Source organism: Puma concolor, chromosome B1 (assembly GCF_028749965.1).
Source record: "Puma concolor isolate L17-30 chromosome B1, mPumCon1.1.hap2, whole genome shotgun sequence".
Taxonomy (NCBI): Eukaryota; Metazoa; Chordata; class Mammalia; order Carnivora; family Felidae; genus Puma; species Puma concolor.
This window is the reverse complement of record NC_141670.1, coordinates 119,363,753-119,380,359: the sequence shown is the minus strand read 5'-3', so window position 1 is coordinate 119,380,359 and position 16,607 is coordinate 119,363,753. Positions and strand designations below refer to the sequence as shown.

Here is a 16,607-nt window from a genome sequence, read left to right as displayed (position 1 = left end):
AACAGGCCAGAAAGGGAAGTCTCCAGAAGAACACTTCTTCCATAGGCTTCCTAACCAGCTTGATTTTGACGAGATACGGGCTTCCTTGTACTTTACCATAACTACTTGGTATGTTTTGTTTTTGGAGTATTAGAAAGCACAAGCAATAACCTTACAGATTTTTTCAAAGTATTCACTCATAAAGGAAATAATGGTCAATTTTGGTACAAAACACCAAGTCATGGTAAGTATCTCCCAGACACCAGCAAATCTAAACATAGTTTTGCAATTTGAGCCCCAAGTTTCTCTTTAGGGTCTCTCTTTTTCTCTGCTTGGCAGTATCCAGGCACCCTTCATTGGCCCTTCTCCCAGGAAAATTTGCTTCAGGCATGGAGCTGGAGCTGGGTGCTTTCCTGAAAGTGTATTTCTTAAGATAGATAAGTAATGATAAAATCATATAAAGTTTGGAAATCTTGTGAAGTTTGCAAGTGTGAGCTGACCAGAAAACACTTCATGCACCTCTGTCAGCAAGCACTCAGTGTCACAGTGGCCCGTGCTTCCTGACGACAGTCCAGAATGTGGCAGCCTCTGTTCCTTCTGTTTTCAGCCATTCTCTTCTGCACACAAGTCTTACCTGACAGGATTTACAGAACACTGGCACGCAAGTAACAGAGTCCCCTCTCTCACTCCCTCTCTTTATTCTCACTCAAAGCCTCAAACCCAAATGTTCTCCTTTGCTCAAAGACAAGAGGCAGGCTTTTGTTTAAAATGAATTTATATGCAGAAACTGGACATTTTGTAAATAGGCTTGTGATCCTTCAAATCACCAGACAGGACTTGCCCAGTTAGTCAAAGCAAACAAAAAAACCTCCAAGAATTTTAATAATGAGGTTATTTCTAAAATTTGCTTTTGTAAAGACATAAAATTAGGTTTACAGCCATCATACTTTTTAAGCTCTATAAAATTTTGAAATTAAATTTATTTTAAACCGTTTTCTATTAAGCAATGTTCACTGAAATCACCATTTTTGAATTTGACATTTTTAAAATACAATAAAGACATTTTTTATAATATGTTTGTGATTTTTTTTCTACTAAGCTTGAGATTTTGACGTCCAATGTAACCTGGATATCCCCATTTGCAATTACATTTCGAATCAAAACCTTTTTTTATGCTTGCTTTTTAAAAATGTATGTTTCCACCATTTAGTTTATCTTTAATTAACCCTTTTCAGAATAAAAGATTATTATCTTTCTTTGTTAAGATGAAGAATTCAGGATAATATCCCTGAGTTGTTAATGTTCAGTCCAGGAAGGTTTTTTTTGTTTTGTTTTTTTTGTTTTTTCCATTGCTGACCTTTGTTATGCCGTAGTTATAGCAACAAGAAGAGTTCCTTCTGTCTGTCTGTTGTGTTCTCTTTCCAAACTAATGACAGTCTTTTCTATGCTGCTGTGTAATATGGCGAATGCTTTATGTGCATCAGTTTCTTGATTTATTGATGTATTTAGTGAAACCAGCAATTTAAATGGAAATATTTTAAATAAATGAAATTAATTGAAATGGAATTTGCATATTATGTGTGTTTGTGGAATATGGCTCATTCATTTAGGTATTTTTCCATATTGTCTTTAAGCTTCCCTAATCAACTTGCAGTTTAACTTCTCAAAGATCTAATTTATTTATCCTATCATTATATCCTTAATCTAAACACGAAGAGAGAGAGAGAGAGAAAGAGAGAGAGATTGAAAGAGAGAGCTAGGGAAGCCCTCCTTAGGGGAGTGATGTGTTGTGAGAACATATAGGTTGTCTGCCAAACTGGGCCACACAATCTTCCCATGACCTTGGGCATTCTAAGCCTCATTTTACTGATCTGGAATATCAGTTTAATTATAGTAATTACCTATCTCACAGGGTTTGTGAGGTTTAATTAATGTTAGCAAAGTGCTGGAGCTATTTAGTAGAACAGTACTATAAAAGGCAAACTACCTGAAAATCACAACTGCTTCCTCCCCGCATAGTACTTAATTTTCTACACTACTTTTCTCTTCGGCCTTAATATCACATTTATTGCTTTTTCCCTCCCCTTCAGATCTCTATCCGTGGTCCTTCCTACTTGAGACTTGCCGTGGATGAAGCACATGGCCTCTGCCCCACTTCTCTCAGGTGTACCATTTCCCCCAGGAGTTGAAACATTCTGGAACCCAATAGGCACAGGAGAAATGTAGTATCTGAGTGGCGGTGCCCTTCTCTTAAGTCAGAGTCTACAGTCTGAATTTGGGTCTCAAACACCTTCTGCTTGGGTGTTATTGGAGTTAGATTTCCAGTCTTTTTCAAAGATTGAGAGATCTGAAAGCCCTGTGTCTACATTCCCTTCTGGAAACAGTAGCTGGAGCTGTGATTAGAGATGGGGTCTCTAGTTTGCCGGCATTCTTAGCACTCCCTACTATCTAACACTTGTCCACCTAAACATTGGAATTTGCAACTCAGGGCCTCTGAGAACATTAGTGCTAGCTGTTCACTGCACAACAATGCCTGGCCAAATGGACAAGTAGGGCCTGGAATCCAGCCCATTGCTCTGCTTGCCAAGCCATGTTCTGGTGGGTCTAATTTGCACAAAGGCATTCTAGGGACCAGAAGTGGCCTTGTCAGTATCCCAGCTATAAGTCAATTAAATAGAACAGTGACTGCCACAGTGACCTTAATTAGTATTAAAAAATTAACATTCCGTCTTTGAAATTATACCCCACAAGACTATATCAAACTTAAAATCGTATTCCATTTTTATATTTACCCTCTCATCTTGTGGACCCATTTGTACCTAAAACGCATTCCAACATGAGCTACTTTTCAAATACGATGTAAATAGCATGAAAATTTTAGTTGTGTTAACTCACTGCGGCTGAAACAGAATTATATTTAATTAAAAATTAATAAAATGACCAAAAGCATAATGTGTATTGGATCGTTGTAATAATGTTGTATTTCTTTCTTTGGGGACAACTATCTTTTGAAATAGGGGACACTATTTATACCCTATTCTCTGTTAACTGCTAACATTTTACAAGGGTAGCACTGCTTGAAAGACCAGTTTTTCTTACCTATTAGGAACTTGGCTTTTTTTTTTTTTTTAAGTTTATTTATTTATTTTGAGAGAGACAGCCTGAATGGGGGAGGGGCAGAGAGAATATATCAAGCAGGCTCCGTGCTGCCAACATACAGCCTGACGACTACGTGGGGCTCAAACTCAAACTATGAGCTCATGACCTGAGCCTAAACCAAGAGTCAGATGCTTAACCGACTGAACCACCCAGGCACCCCAGTAACTTGGTGCTTTTAAAATGATGATGATTTGATGGCTTTTCCTTTTGAATGTCTCTACTTTTAGAACTATTCTTTTCCTGTCATTTTGGCTATGCTATATAAGCAAAAAAAGAAAGTGAAAAGTGAAAAAGAAAGTTCCCCAACGGCAACATTCATTGATTTACACTTCTTTCCCAAATTTCACGAGTCCAAAATTTGAACAAGCTCCAATGAAAGCTAACCTCTAGATATTTTACTGATCACTAATCTATTTGCAAGAGAACCCAGATACTATATCTTTCCCTTATACAAAACATAATGTGACTTTTACTCTTCCACTATAGTGGGAAGGAAAGTTGTCAGATTTCTACTCACTACATGTAAGAGAAAATTACTCAAACTGGCTTAAATGATGAGGTCCCAGATAGGCAGGCTTCAGGCATAGAACAATGTGTAGTTTCAGTGTGTCATGTATGGTACACGTTCTCCCCATCTCTTTCCTCAATCATCCCCATCACCTTGGTCTTCCCTCAGGCAGATTTCCCTCACAGTTACTGCTGCAGCAATTCCAATCATCATTTCCAGGCATCTCAAGGAAAGAAAAGGACTGCCTTGTTTTGTGTCTATGTCTTTAGAGCAATAAAATCTAGAAGCACTAAGGCTGATTTCCGCTAAGATCTCATTAGCCAAAATGAGGTCACATGTCCACACCCACACCAACCACTCTCAAAGAGAACGAGGTTGACTTAGTCTTATTTTTATTTATTTATTTTTACATTTATGTATTTTTTGAGAGACATAGAGAGACAGAGCACAAGTTGGGGAGGGGCAGAGAGAGAAGGAGACACAGAATCCGAGGCAGGCTCCAGGCTCCGAGCTGTCAGCACAGAGCCTGACACAGGGCTCGAACTCCCAAACCGCGAGATCATGACCTGAGCCAAAGTCAGATGCTTTACCGACTGAGCCACCCAGGTGCCCCTGAGATTGACTTAGTCTTATGAGTATTTACTATCCCAGGAGCTAGCAATGAGATCATCCTGAAGCATATGACGGTTTGGAGGATAAGAAATATCTAAACATAGAGCACCTGGCTGGTCAGTCAGTTAAGTGTCTGACTCTTGTTTTCGGCTCAGGTCATGATCTCCCAGTTTCATGGGTTCAAGCCCTGTGTCAGGCTCCGGGATGGCAGTGTGAAGCCTGCCTGGGATCCTCTCTCTTCTCTCTCTGCCCCTCCCCCACTTGAATTATCTCTCTCTCTTTTTCAAAATAAATAAACAAACTTAAAAAAAAAAGAAGGAAATATCTGGGGTGCCTCAGTGGCTCAGTTGGTTAAGCGTCCAACTTTGGCCTAGGTTGTGATCTCACTGTTCTCTGAGTTGGAGCCCCATGACAGGCTCTATGCTGACAGCTCAGAGCCTGGAGACTGCTTCAGATTCTGTGTGTGTGTGTGTCTCTTTCTCTGACCCTTCCCCACTCATGCATGTCTCTCTCTCTCAAAAATAAACATTAAAAAAAAAAAACAGAAAGAAAGAAATATCTGAACATTAATCATCATTCAATTGAGAAAGAGGAAGAAGGAGGTGGGGGACTGGATGGCTGTTAGTGAGACAAGTATCAGTGTCTGTTGTTGCCTTGTATAATTCCATTACTTTGTTTTTTCCCTCTTGAAAAGGTAAGCAGTCCTAAATCTCATGAATCATGCCAGATTATATTTGATAAGGAGAAGTCAGCTTATGGATACTAACATTGTATCGTGAGTAAAAATTAAAATTCCAGTTTTGACTCTCTGTAAGTAAGAGCTCATTTTTAGCCACATGGCTTTCTGAGCAAAGCTTTACCAACTTATTACTGCTGAATCCTCTTATATTTGTCTCAGAACTTGTATGCTCTTCTACACAAGTCAAAGAGTATCTGAGCTCCAGAATAAGGGATGGGGTTAAAAACTCTGGATGTTAGGAGAAAGCAGAGGGAATGAGGAAATTAAATTAAGAGAAGTGGTGACATTTTCATGGTATAGCACATCTATTTCCATAATTAAATCTATCGTAAATAATTTCCTCTTATACCTTCTGCTGGCCCTTACAACCATTACTTTAACATATTTGCAAGGTATGAGAAGCAAAATAAATAGCCAGTCTTTAAAATTTCAAGTTGATCCCCAAACTGACTCAAATTTGCAAAAATCTGGCATAATTTAAAAGTAAATAAATAGAAGCAACACTTAGCAGAAGGTTCCTAACATAAACAAAGCTGTGCACGTTTTGTTTATTTATGGGATCCATGCAAAGTGTCATATTCATTTAAAAATATTCAGCACAAGAGTGATTGATTTAAAAAATTGAATAGAATTAAGGACTATAATCATTCTTTAAACCTAAAAGTTTGGAAAAGAGAGATTGACTAGTTTTTGTAATATTATACTTCGGAAAACATTTTTCTCCTTTATGTCTGTTCAGATTTTTTTTAAAGGATGATTGTGAGAAAGATAGTCACCATTTCTCAAAAGGGCATATAAATTGGGATGTGACAAACTCCACCCTTCATACAACACCTGAATGTTGCTCAAGGTTAAGTACTGAAACATAAGTATGAAGTCTCCTATATTAGTCTTTTTCATTCAAGGAATTTTTATGATGCTCCTAAAAGACAAAACAGTTTGAAATCCTTATCCCTATGGGACTCACCTCTACTGCCATTTCTTTATTCAGCTGATGGCTATTCACTCTTCCTTTCCAGCCTGAATTATTCCCTATCATATTTTAATTGAATAAACATTCCCTAAACACCAGATATGTGCACAGCATAGTGGGTGAAGTACTGAGGGAAGGAAAAACTGCCCTGGAGAAACTAATAATCTGATAGAAAGTACTCAGATGAGGAGAAAATACATACACATGTACACACGCAGAGATCTAATGACAATTATCCCATTAAAAAAATTATCCCATAAAAAAAATTTTTAATGTTTATTTCCGAGAGACAGAGACAGAGAGCAAGCAGGGGAGGGGCGATAAAGACAGGGAGACACAGAATCTGAAGCAGGCTCCAGGTTCTGAGCTGTCACCACAGAGCCCTACGTGGGGCTTGAACTCACAAACTGCGAGACTGTGACCTGAGCCGAAGTTGGCGCTTAACCGACTGAGCCCCCCCAGGCACCACTATCCCAGTTATTTTTTAACAAGAAGAATTTAAGTGAACAAGTAAAGGGTAACATGAAGTGGACTTTGAAAACTTCTATATATCGGAAGGGTAAATAGAGGGTGAAGACAGCAAACAGGAATGATTGGATAATTTGAGGGTTAGGATGCTCTTCAGAAAGACCTCACAAAAGAAGTCTTCTTTGAATTGGAATGACTAACAAATGGGGAAGAGGAGAAAGAATATTTGGTGTAAAGGAAATAGTGTAAGCAAAAGCTGAGGGAACACAGAGTACATCAGAGCCCACAAATGGTGTGTTGTTGAACGTGACTATTGTAAAGGGTCTCCCAAGAAGAGAAAAAGTGATGGGTAATGAAACCCTGGAAGAAGAACAGAGCCAAATTGCATAAAACCTTTAACGTTATCCTGAGGAAAAGAGCCTTGTTTGGTAGTAAAAAGGAGCCATTGAATGTTCTGAGTACAGGACATTTAGTATCAGCACTTTTGTTTGTTTTTAAGGTCCCTCTGACTTCCACTGGAGAAGATGATTTGGAGGGAGGAGAGACATCATGTTCCTGGAGGGCATTTTAGATTCAGATTCCTGCTACAGAATAGAACAGGCAGGAGACCAAGCCGAAAATTTTTGGAATGCCTACATTTTATTAAGGGACCAATAAGTTTCAGAAGACAAGGAAGGTGACTCAGAAAGAGTCATCAGGAAAGGAGATAGTGACAGAAAATCCCAAAAGGAACGGTATTCCTAAATTGCTAAGTGGTCCACAGAAATAATGATGCTGAAAAATCCAAAAAAGGCTTGAAAGAAGCTGCCAGGGGCAATCCTAGGGTCGTATTCAGAGCAGTTTTATTTTTACCACTAATTGGTTTGGGAAGAGATGGCAGATTCCCATTACTATTACTGGTCTTAGTGCAACCCCACAATTGGTATCTGCTCACTCATGTGCCAAAATCACGGTTATTTTATAATTAATTTTATGGGAAACTATTATTTATTTTATATGGTAAAACAGAAACTAGACGCTCCTGCTGTACATTTGAGCTTCCCCATAAAGAAGCCAACACATTTGGCCATAAGAAGAACTTTTTGCAATTGAGAGAGGGTTTCAAAGGTTTTGTGGTTACGTGATAACTATGTAGTAAAGACCATCTTTTTCCAGTCTCTATACCTCTATCAAGACGATGAAGAGAGGTTCACAGATTCCAACCTTTGTGTATTTCCCAATACTCACCTCATCAGAACTCATCAGAAATGTCAAGACTCATCTCTCTCTCTATCTCTTTGGTTTTTTTTTTTTCTAATGTTTATTTATTTTTGAGAGAGAGAGAGAGAGAAGGGTGGGTAGGGGGAAAGAGAGAAGGAGAGAGAGGATCTAAAGCAGGCTCTAAGATATCAGCACAGACCCCAACACAGGGTTTGAATCCATGAACCACAAGATCATGACCTGCCAAAGTCAGACCCTTAATTGACTGAGCCACCCAGGCGCCCAGGACTCACTCATCTCCTGATGCACTTTGTCACTATTTTGTTCAGTCACCATGAGAAACCCTGATTCCCAAGACAGAGTTCATTTTCCACATTCTCATTTCCATATAGCTCTGCACATCCACCTTTCAGTACCCATCTCCCTGTCTCCTGAGACTGATGGTCTATTAGTAAAATCCTTCATGTCCTCAGCAACCTCTCTGGAGGCTCCTTTCATCTGGCTCTTGCTCAAATGTGGTTCCTTTAGCAGCACTGCCTGCCCTTTAGCTCTCACAATTGGCAAACTGGGAAGGGTTCATCCCTGCTCTTCGTTGCCACTTACAGACTTCCCCATGCTCTCCAACCACCCCCCCTTCCCTGCTTTAAAATTAATGTCATCACACTGTACCATCTACTTCTGGTTCTTTTGAAAAATCATCTAAAGGACTTGGAGGTTTGTCTGAATCTTCCACGAATTTCTCTTTAGCTCCTGGCTCACTCTGCCACAAGTCTTTCCTTGATTTTGAGAGATTGCAGTATTATTTGGGTATGTAATTCTCCCAGGACCCTTTCCTCCTTGACATCCCCCTTCCATGATGATTTCTTCCACCTTACCTCAATTACTGACCTCTGTGGTCACACACCCACTCTAGACCCACTGTCTACTTGTCATGTCCTAACTTTCTAGATGCTCAGATCCTTGATTCTCAAATATCCTTCAACCCTCACCCACCAGACCACCAATCTATTGATCCTACTACCACCTTTTCACTCATCCATCATGGCCTTCGCTTCCCTACATCCTCAGCTTAGTCAACATTATAGGCCCTCCCTTGCCAACTTTCTCAATTTTCTGTGATCAGTCATTTTGAATATTCTTTCATATACCTTAATCTGCTGGCTTTCTCTTCACTAAACTTGCTAAGCAAACCCTTACCCTCGTTAAACACAGCTCTGTAACTCCTTCATTTGTGTATCCGAATAGCTGAATGTGGCTGTTTGGTATTGTGATTTACAAGAAATTTGTATTTCTCATCTGAATGACCAAAATATATTCTCATGGGTATTTGGTCTTTGGCTACGGTTCCTGGCTCACAGTTTCCAAAATCCTTGGAATGTCCTAAGTACTGAGAGTGATAAATGTGTCTTTTGTTATATAAATGAAGGTGACATTTGGACCCCATCCAAGGGTGGGGGCTGGTTGCCAGGAGGACCAACCACATGCTTAGAAGTTTGGAACTTTTAGTTCCACACTCTTTCCCCCACAACATGGACCTCTGGGCAGGCGAGAGGGGCTGGAGGTTGAATAATCAGCCAATAGCCAGTGACTTAGGCAATCATGACTATGCAATGAAGCTTTCCTAAAAACCTAAAAGTGGGTTCAGAAAGCTTCTGGGTTGGTAAACACATGGAGATTGGGGAGAGTGGTGTGCCTGCAGGGGGCATGAAGGCTCTGAACCCTTTCTCCTCCATACCTCACTCTATGTATCTCATCATCTGGTTGCTGTTTGTATTCTTTATCATATTCTTTAATAAACTGGTAAACACAAATGTTTCCCTGAATTCTGTGAGCCACTCTAGCAAATCAAAAGAACCTAAGGAGGAGGGCACTGGAACCTCCAGTCTGTGGCCAGGTGTTCAGAAGCACTGGTAAGAGCCTGGGGCTTGCAACTGGCATGTGAAGCGGTGGCAAGAGGGAGGGGCACAGATTTTTATGACTGGACCCTTAACCTATGGAATCTGATGTTATCTTCAAGCAGATAGTGTCAGTATTGAGTGGAATTCAATTCTCAAACACCCTGGTGATGTCTGGGAATTGCTGTGTGTTTGTGTTGGGGGTGGTGGTGGGGGGGCTGGTGCGGGGAAGACCTCAACATTCGAACTGAAATTGGGAAAAGTTGGTGTCAGTAGAGACCAGAAAAAAAATGCACAAATCTCTGTCTCATTTTAACTTCATAGGAATTACTTAACGTGGGCATTTTATGTTGTAGAGCAATTATGTTACTTTCACTCTTCCTCTCTGTTTCATATTCTTCTCAAATCCCTAACCCTTCATCCCTGTTGTTTATTCTAGTTCTCTGGTTTCACTAAGTTTATAGAAACCAGGAGAATAAAAATTCTATGAGCTCCCACCAACACATCTACTCATCTTCTAGAAACAGTACACATTTTTTTTTCCTTTCCTTTTAGTGGAATAAACTCCAAGTGTTCTTATTCAAAGTCAAACCTTCCACATTTTCTCTAGATTCCATTTGCTCTGGCCCTACCTAAAAGCTTCACTCTTGAATTTTTTGTCTCTCCTTCATCAAATTATTTCTTTCAATTGTACTATTAACATTAGTAAACAAATATATATAAATATATATATATATGTATATATATATATAGACACACATATCCATTTTAACCCCATTCCTTGCTTTACCTAGCTCATCCATCCTTTGACAGCAAAATTTCTTGAAAGAACCATATATATATATATATATATATATATATATATACACACATATATATATATATATACACACACACAATGTTGCAACTTCCCTCTTTCTTTTACCTGTTGAACTGACTCCAGTCAAGCTTTTGTCAAAATTTCCAATGACTTCCACTTTGTTAAATCCAAAATCATTTTCATTCTTCCTCGTTTGACTCATCAACATCATTTGGTATTGTCTTCACATGGCTTTTAGGAAACCACTCTCCTGTTTTACCTTCTGCCTTGCTAACCTCTTAACACTTAAGTGACCCAAGATTTACTCTTTAGAATGCTTTTTCTTATCTGTCTACACTCATTCTCTTGTTGATCCTATCCAATTTCTTGGCTTTAAATTTTATCTATATCCCAAAGACTCCAATATGTAAATCTCCAATATAGATTTTTATATCTAACTATTTGAAAAGTCCACCTAAATTTTCTAAAATTGAGTAGCTCTCTTTCTAATGCCACCAAAACTGACCCTCAGTTAATGGCGACTACATTACTCCAGTTGTTCAGATCAGAAATTTTGGTGTCATTCTTGACTCTTCTTTATCTGTCATGTTTCTCTACTATCAAAATATATTAAAAAAAACAAAACAAAAACAAAAACAAACAGGGGCACCCGGGTGGCTTAGCCATTTAAGCACCTAACTTTGGTGCAGGTCATGATGTCATGGTTTGTGAGTTTGAGCTCCACATGGGGTGAGCTCAAGCCCCACTTCAAATGAGCCCCACTTCTCTCTCTCTCTCTCTCTCTCTCTCTCCTCCTCTCTCCCCCTCTGTCTCTCATGGGATTCTCTTTCTCCTTCTCTCTCTGCCCCTCGCTTACTTGCGCCCTCTATCTCTCAAACAAACAAACAAACACCATACCACTTCTTACCACCTCAACTGCAAACACTCTCGTTCATACCACTAGCATCTCTTAGTCAGAGACCCTCATGACTGGTATCTTCTTTCCCCATTCTCTTCTACAGTCTATTGTCAACACTGCAGCTACAGTGGTTATATTAAAACAAAAATCAGATTTTTCATACCACTGTGTGAAAATCTCACAGGCTTCCTACTTCCCTCAGAGTAAAGCCAAAGTCCCTATACTGGCTAAAAACGGCTATAATCTGGCTTCCTTTTACCTTTTTAACTCATTGCCTCCATGTTCAACTACTGCAGTCTCCTTGCTATTCCTGGATCAGCTGAGGTTTGCCCTGCCTAGCGACTGGGCAGTGTTGTTCCTTTTGCTTCATTTGCTCTTCTCCACCATCCATATTGATTGTTCATGGCCTTTCCTCCTGCTTTTATTCAGATGAGTCCTTCTCAGTGAGGACTTTACCTATCCATGCTTTTAAAAATGTCATCCTGCATCCTAGCACCTCCTATTTCCCTTTCCTACTTGTGATGGTTAATTTTATGTGTCAACCTGACAGGGCCACAGTTTTATGGTATATGCCCAGATACATGGCTAAATGTCATTTTTGGGTGTGTCTATGAGAGTGTTTCCGGATGAGATTAGCATTTGACTCTTTATGCTGAGGAAAGCATATTGCCCTAACCAGTATGAGTGGGGCCCATTCAATCCACTGAGGTTCTGTATAGTACAAGAAATCAGGGAATAGAAAATTGGCCCTCTGCTGGATTGTTTTCAAGCAGGGACATCAGCCTCAGTCTCAGACTGGAACTTACATCATCAGTTTTCCTGGTTCACAGATCTTCAGACCTGGGCTGAAACTATACCACCTGCTATCCTGGCTTGCAGATGGCAGATGGTGGGACTTCTCAGCCTCCATAATAGTGTGAGCCAGTTTCTTATTATATCTATATTATGTATGTCTACCTGTCCATTTCTCTGGAGAGTTCTGACTAATGTAATACTTAATCTCCCCTGATAGTATTTATCACCCCTTAACAGTTTAGAAACAACATATATTCAAAAATTGTCTCCCTTCACAGAAGGTAAGCTACATGGGAACAGGGAAATTGTTTTGTTCAAAGCTGTGAATAATGCAGGGCATGCAACAGTAACTGAATTTTTTAAAATATGAATAGATGAGAGTAATATAACATATACAAAAGAGAGAATAATTATAAAGTTAGCAATGGAAATTTAAGAATTGGATCCAGAGCTCAAATGCTGGAACCAGCCTTGGGAATAAGTAGAAACAATCTTCTTCTTAAAAATAAGAGCAAAGAGAGAAGAAGAATAAAAGGAATGAGGGACTATAAAAGCAAATTCTAAGGTAGGATAGTGCGGATTAAAGAGATTTCAATTCTGACTACCCCTATTTTTCCATTAAGGCAGTAACCATCTATTAAAAATGAGGGAGTGAAGACAGATGCAGTGCATACAATCAGTGGTAAATATTTGAAACATTAACTCAGTGAGTATGCGTTGACTTCAATTAAGTAAGCTAGAGAAGAGTAAATTGTTAATAGCAATATTGATACTTGAGCCTAAAATGAGTGATTTGCAGTGGATTTTTAGCTGCTCAGGAGCAGAATAGAGGGAATGTGTGTTTAGATTGATACAGAAAGGATGATTAGCATGGTGAGCATGGCCAAACTTGGTGAAGATGATGGAATTAAGAATCCTGCAAAAAAATGTACTTGAAACTCCTTTGCATTTTAACAAATATTTAGAAATAAGCATATAATTGTTCACATTGTTTCTTTATTATCCTTTTAATGTCCATAGGATCTGTGGTAATGCTCCCTCTTTCATTTCTGATATTAGTTTTGTGTCCTTTCTTTTTCTCCCAGCCTAACTGGAGGCATATCAATTTTACTTATCTTTAAAAAAAAAACAGATTTTGGTTTTATTGATTTTCTCTATTGATCTCCTGTTTTCAATTTTGTTGACTTTTGCATTAATTCTTATTACCGGCATACATTGGAAATATAGAGGGTCGTTCCAGACCACCACAATAAAGCCAATATTGCTTTATTAAATATAGCTCCCTAGTTACATTTTAACATAGAATTATATTAAAATATAGCAAGTCAAATGAATTTTTTGTTTCCCACTGAATATGAAGATTATGTTTACACTATATTAGAGTCTATTAAGAGAGTAATAGCATTGTCTAAAAAACAACGTAATTCCTTAATTATAAAATATTTCATTGCTAAAAAATGGTAACCATTATCTGAGCTTTCAGCAAGTCACAATATTTTTGCTGGTGGAGGGTCTTGCTTCTATGTTGTTGGCTGCTGACAGATCAGGGTGATGGTGGCTAAAGGTTGGGGTAGCTGTGGCAGTTCCTTAAAATAAGACAACAGCAAAGTTTGCTGTGTTGATTGACTCTTTAAGTTGAACACGTAGGGGCCATTGTAGGTCCTTAATTGGCCTAATTTCAATATTACTATACCTCAAGTAACAGGGAGACCTGATAAGAGGGAAAGAGACAAGGGAAAGGCTGGTCTGTAAAACAGTCAGAATATACTTAAAATTTATTAAGTTTGCTGTCATAAATTGGTGATGTCTGTGGTGCCTCAAAACAATGACAATAGTTAACACCAAATATCACTGATCAAAAATCACCTTGGCATACCTGGGTAGCTTAGTCTGTTGAGCATCTGACTTCAGCTCAGGTCATGATCTCATGGTTCTTGAGTTCGAGCCCTGCATCGGGCTTGCTGCTGTCAGTGCAGAGCCTGCTTGGAATCCTCCGTCCCCCTCTCTCTCTGCTCCTCCCCTGCTCATGTTCTTTCTCAAAAACATAAAATAAAATAAATAAAACATTTAAAACAAATCACCATAACAAATATAGAAGTTTGAAATATTGTGAGAAATACCAAAATGTGACACAGACATGAAGTGAGTTAGTGCTGTTGGAAAAATGGCACCAATAAACTTGCTTGACTCAGAGTTGCCACAAACCTTCAATTTGTAAAAAAAAAACCTGCAGTATCTGTGAAGCACCATTAAGTGAAGCACAATAAAATGAGGCATACCTGTATTTCTTTTACTATGGGATGAATTTCCTCTTATTTTCTCAGTTTTCTGAGGTGGAAACTTAGGTTATGGGTTTTCAATATTTCTTCTTTTCTTATATATGCATTTAATGCTACAAATTTCCCTCTAAGCACTGCTTTTGCTACATCCCACAAATTTTGATAATTTGTTTTCATTTTCATTTAGTTCAAAATATTTTTTAATGTCCCCTTGAGATTTATTTGACTGATGTGTTATTTAGAAGGATGCTATTTAGAGGTGTCTGGATGGCTCAGTCACTTAAGCGTCCGACTATGGCTCAGGTCATGATCTTGCGGTTTGTGAGTTCGGGCCCCGTGTCTAGCCCTGTACAGACAGCTCAGAGCCTGGAGACTGCTTCAGATTTTGTGTCTCCGCCTCTTTCTCCCCCTTTCCTTCTCACTCTCTGTCTTTCAATAACAAATAAAACGTTAAAAAAATTTTTAGAAAGATGCTATTTAATCTCCATGTTATTTCCCAGTTATCTGTTACTGATTTTTTTCTCATAATTGTTCTATTTTTCCCCTATAAAATGTATCAACTTTTCTATTGAAATGTGCTACATTGCCTACCTTTTACCTTCATTCCCCTAGTGAGTGCAGTGATGACTGCGATCCTAAGCTGAATTCCTCTCCAACAATTGCTCTTCACTAAGAGAATGGCTTCAGTTAAGGTTATGTCCCTCCTGGGAGTCAGCCCACTGAACTTGACTGGTTAGTTCAAGAGACCTAATGGTCTGTATCCCATGCATCACATAGCACAACTGTGAAGGGTCAGCCAAATTCTACAACTCCCTGTAGGATCAGCTGAGTCCTTTACAGCAACTGAATCACAGTTCTGCTTCCCCTTCTGCTCAGTCCTTCCCTCATCCCTCACAGTGGTTGTTTCTGCGACTTCTACCCAATATTTCTCAGCACACAAATATCAGAGTCTCATAAAATTTGACCTATGACAATTGTACTGGAATTGATTCAAGGGGGCAAAGTCTAAATTGAGCTGTTTAGAACTAGATCACCAGCAAGCGAGCTATAGTAAAAACTTCCTCGGTAGGAGTAGATTAAACATTGTAGGTCCAGGCATCTGGTTATGGTGAAATTATTAAAGTGTTCAGTGGTACATAACTGGGAAAAGATAGATATTAAGTGGAATTCACTGGCAGGTATAATTTCTCATTAGTTTCAGAATTTTGAAAATAATAATTTTAAGGACTTTGGAATTTGATGGTTATTTCTGGAGGTCATTGATACATTGGAGGCCAGGAAAATCTGAGGGTGATTATCACTTATATGAGTAACAGTATAAAACTCAGAGGGTCTCCTGTGGCCATAGGAGAGTGAAAGCTGAAGATTCAGTATCTAATTAAAGAAGAGTAAAGCTTCTTAGAAAGCACATTCTTCAGCTCCAGGAGGTCTATGATGCCAAGATCAGGTCCCAGATTCAGAAGTAGAACTCTGGAACCTGGGATGTGAATATCTGGCATGTAGAATTTTCCAACCTCCAGAAATCCCTAAACCTTTTGAGACTATTAAAACGATACAGTGCTCCTATTAATTAACAGTCTAGCCTAATTTGTTTGAGCTGTCTTTCCTGCCAGACCAAATGTGCTCTTCTCAGGGTATGCCCCTACTTCTCCCCTGACTCTCTCCCATCACTAAGCCAATAACTATGGGGAAATCACAACCTAACCCATTCGAGGAAGTGCTGAGTCTGCTAACACAGCAACAGGATGGTGTGCTGAAGGAAAAGCTAGCCAATATCTACTGGCTAGATCCCGGAGGGTCCATGTGGGATTACATTCAGAAGATGCTGGATAAAATGAGTTTATTGATGTGACAGCACTCTCCTAGGTTACAGGATTTAAAATACATGCAAAGTCCCTGGGAGAGGGGCAAACAAGGTGGTGGGAGGGCTCCCAGAGGCTTGGAGAAAGTAAGTGATGGATTACACTGTGCAGGTAGGAGTGTTAGAACTGCTGTAGCTTACAGTTGTAGAGGGATCAAAGGGTTTACAGAAGTAGGCATGCCTGAGTGGTTATACTAAATAGGTCAGAAAACCTACTAGATCACTATGATTCATGGGAGAAAATTCTACTTAACCAAAAGAACAAGGAATGTGCTAGTGAGAGAAGCGTGGGCACCGCTGAGATAGATGTTCAGTGGTGGCTGTCCTCTAGAGGCCAGGGATGACAGTAGGAGATGCTGTCGATAACTGGGCTCACTGACAGCAATGGAACTCAGGGGATCTCTAGTTAATAGAGGCAAGG

The 16,607-nt window shown here is 39.2% G+C and overlaps 1 protein-coding gene across 1 annotated transcript in view; it reads right to left on the bottom strand.

Annotated features, from left to right (window-relative positions):
* Nucleotides 1-14,072, bottom strand: part of CXXC4 (CXXC finger protein 4) — a 49,366-nt gene extending 35,294 nt beyond the window's left edge. Inside the window, exon 1 of the transcript XR_015250316.1 lies at nt 13,923-14,072. The gene's annotated coding sequence lies outside the window, so the exon portion shown is untranslated. The remainder of the gene's footprint in view (nt 1-13,922) is intronic.
* Between the last annotated feature and the right edge of the window lie 2,535 nt (nt 14,073-16,607).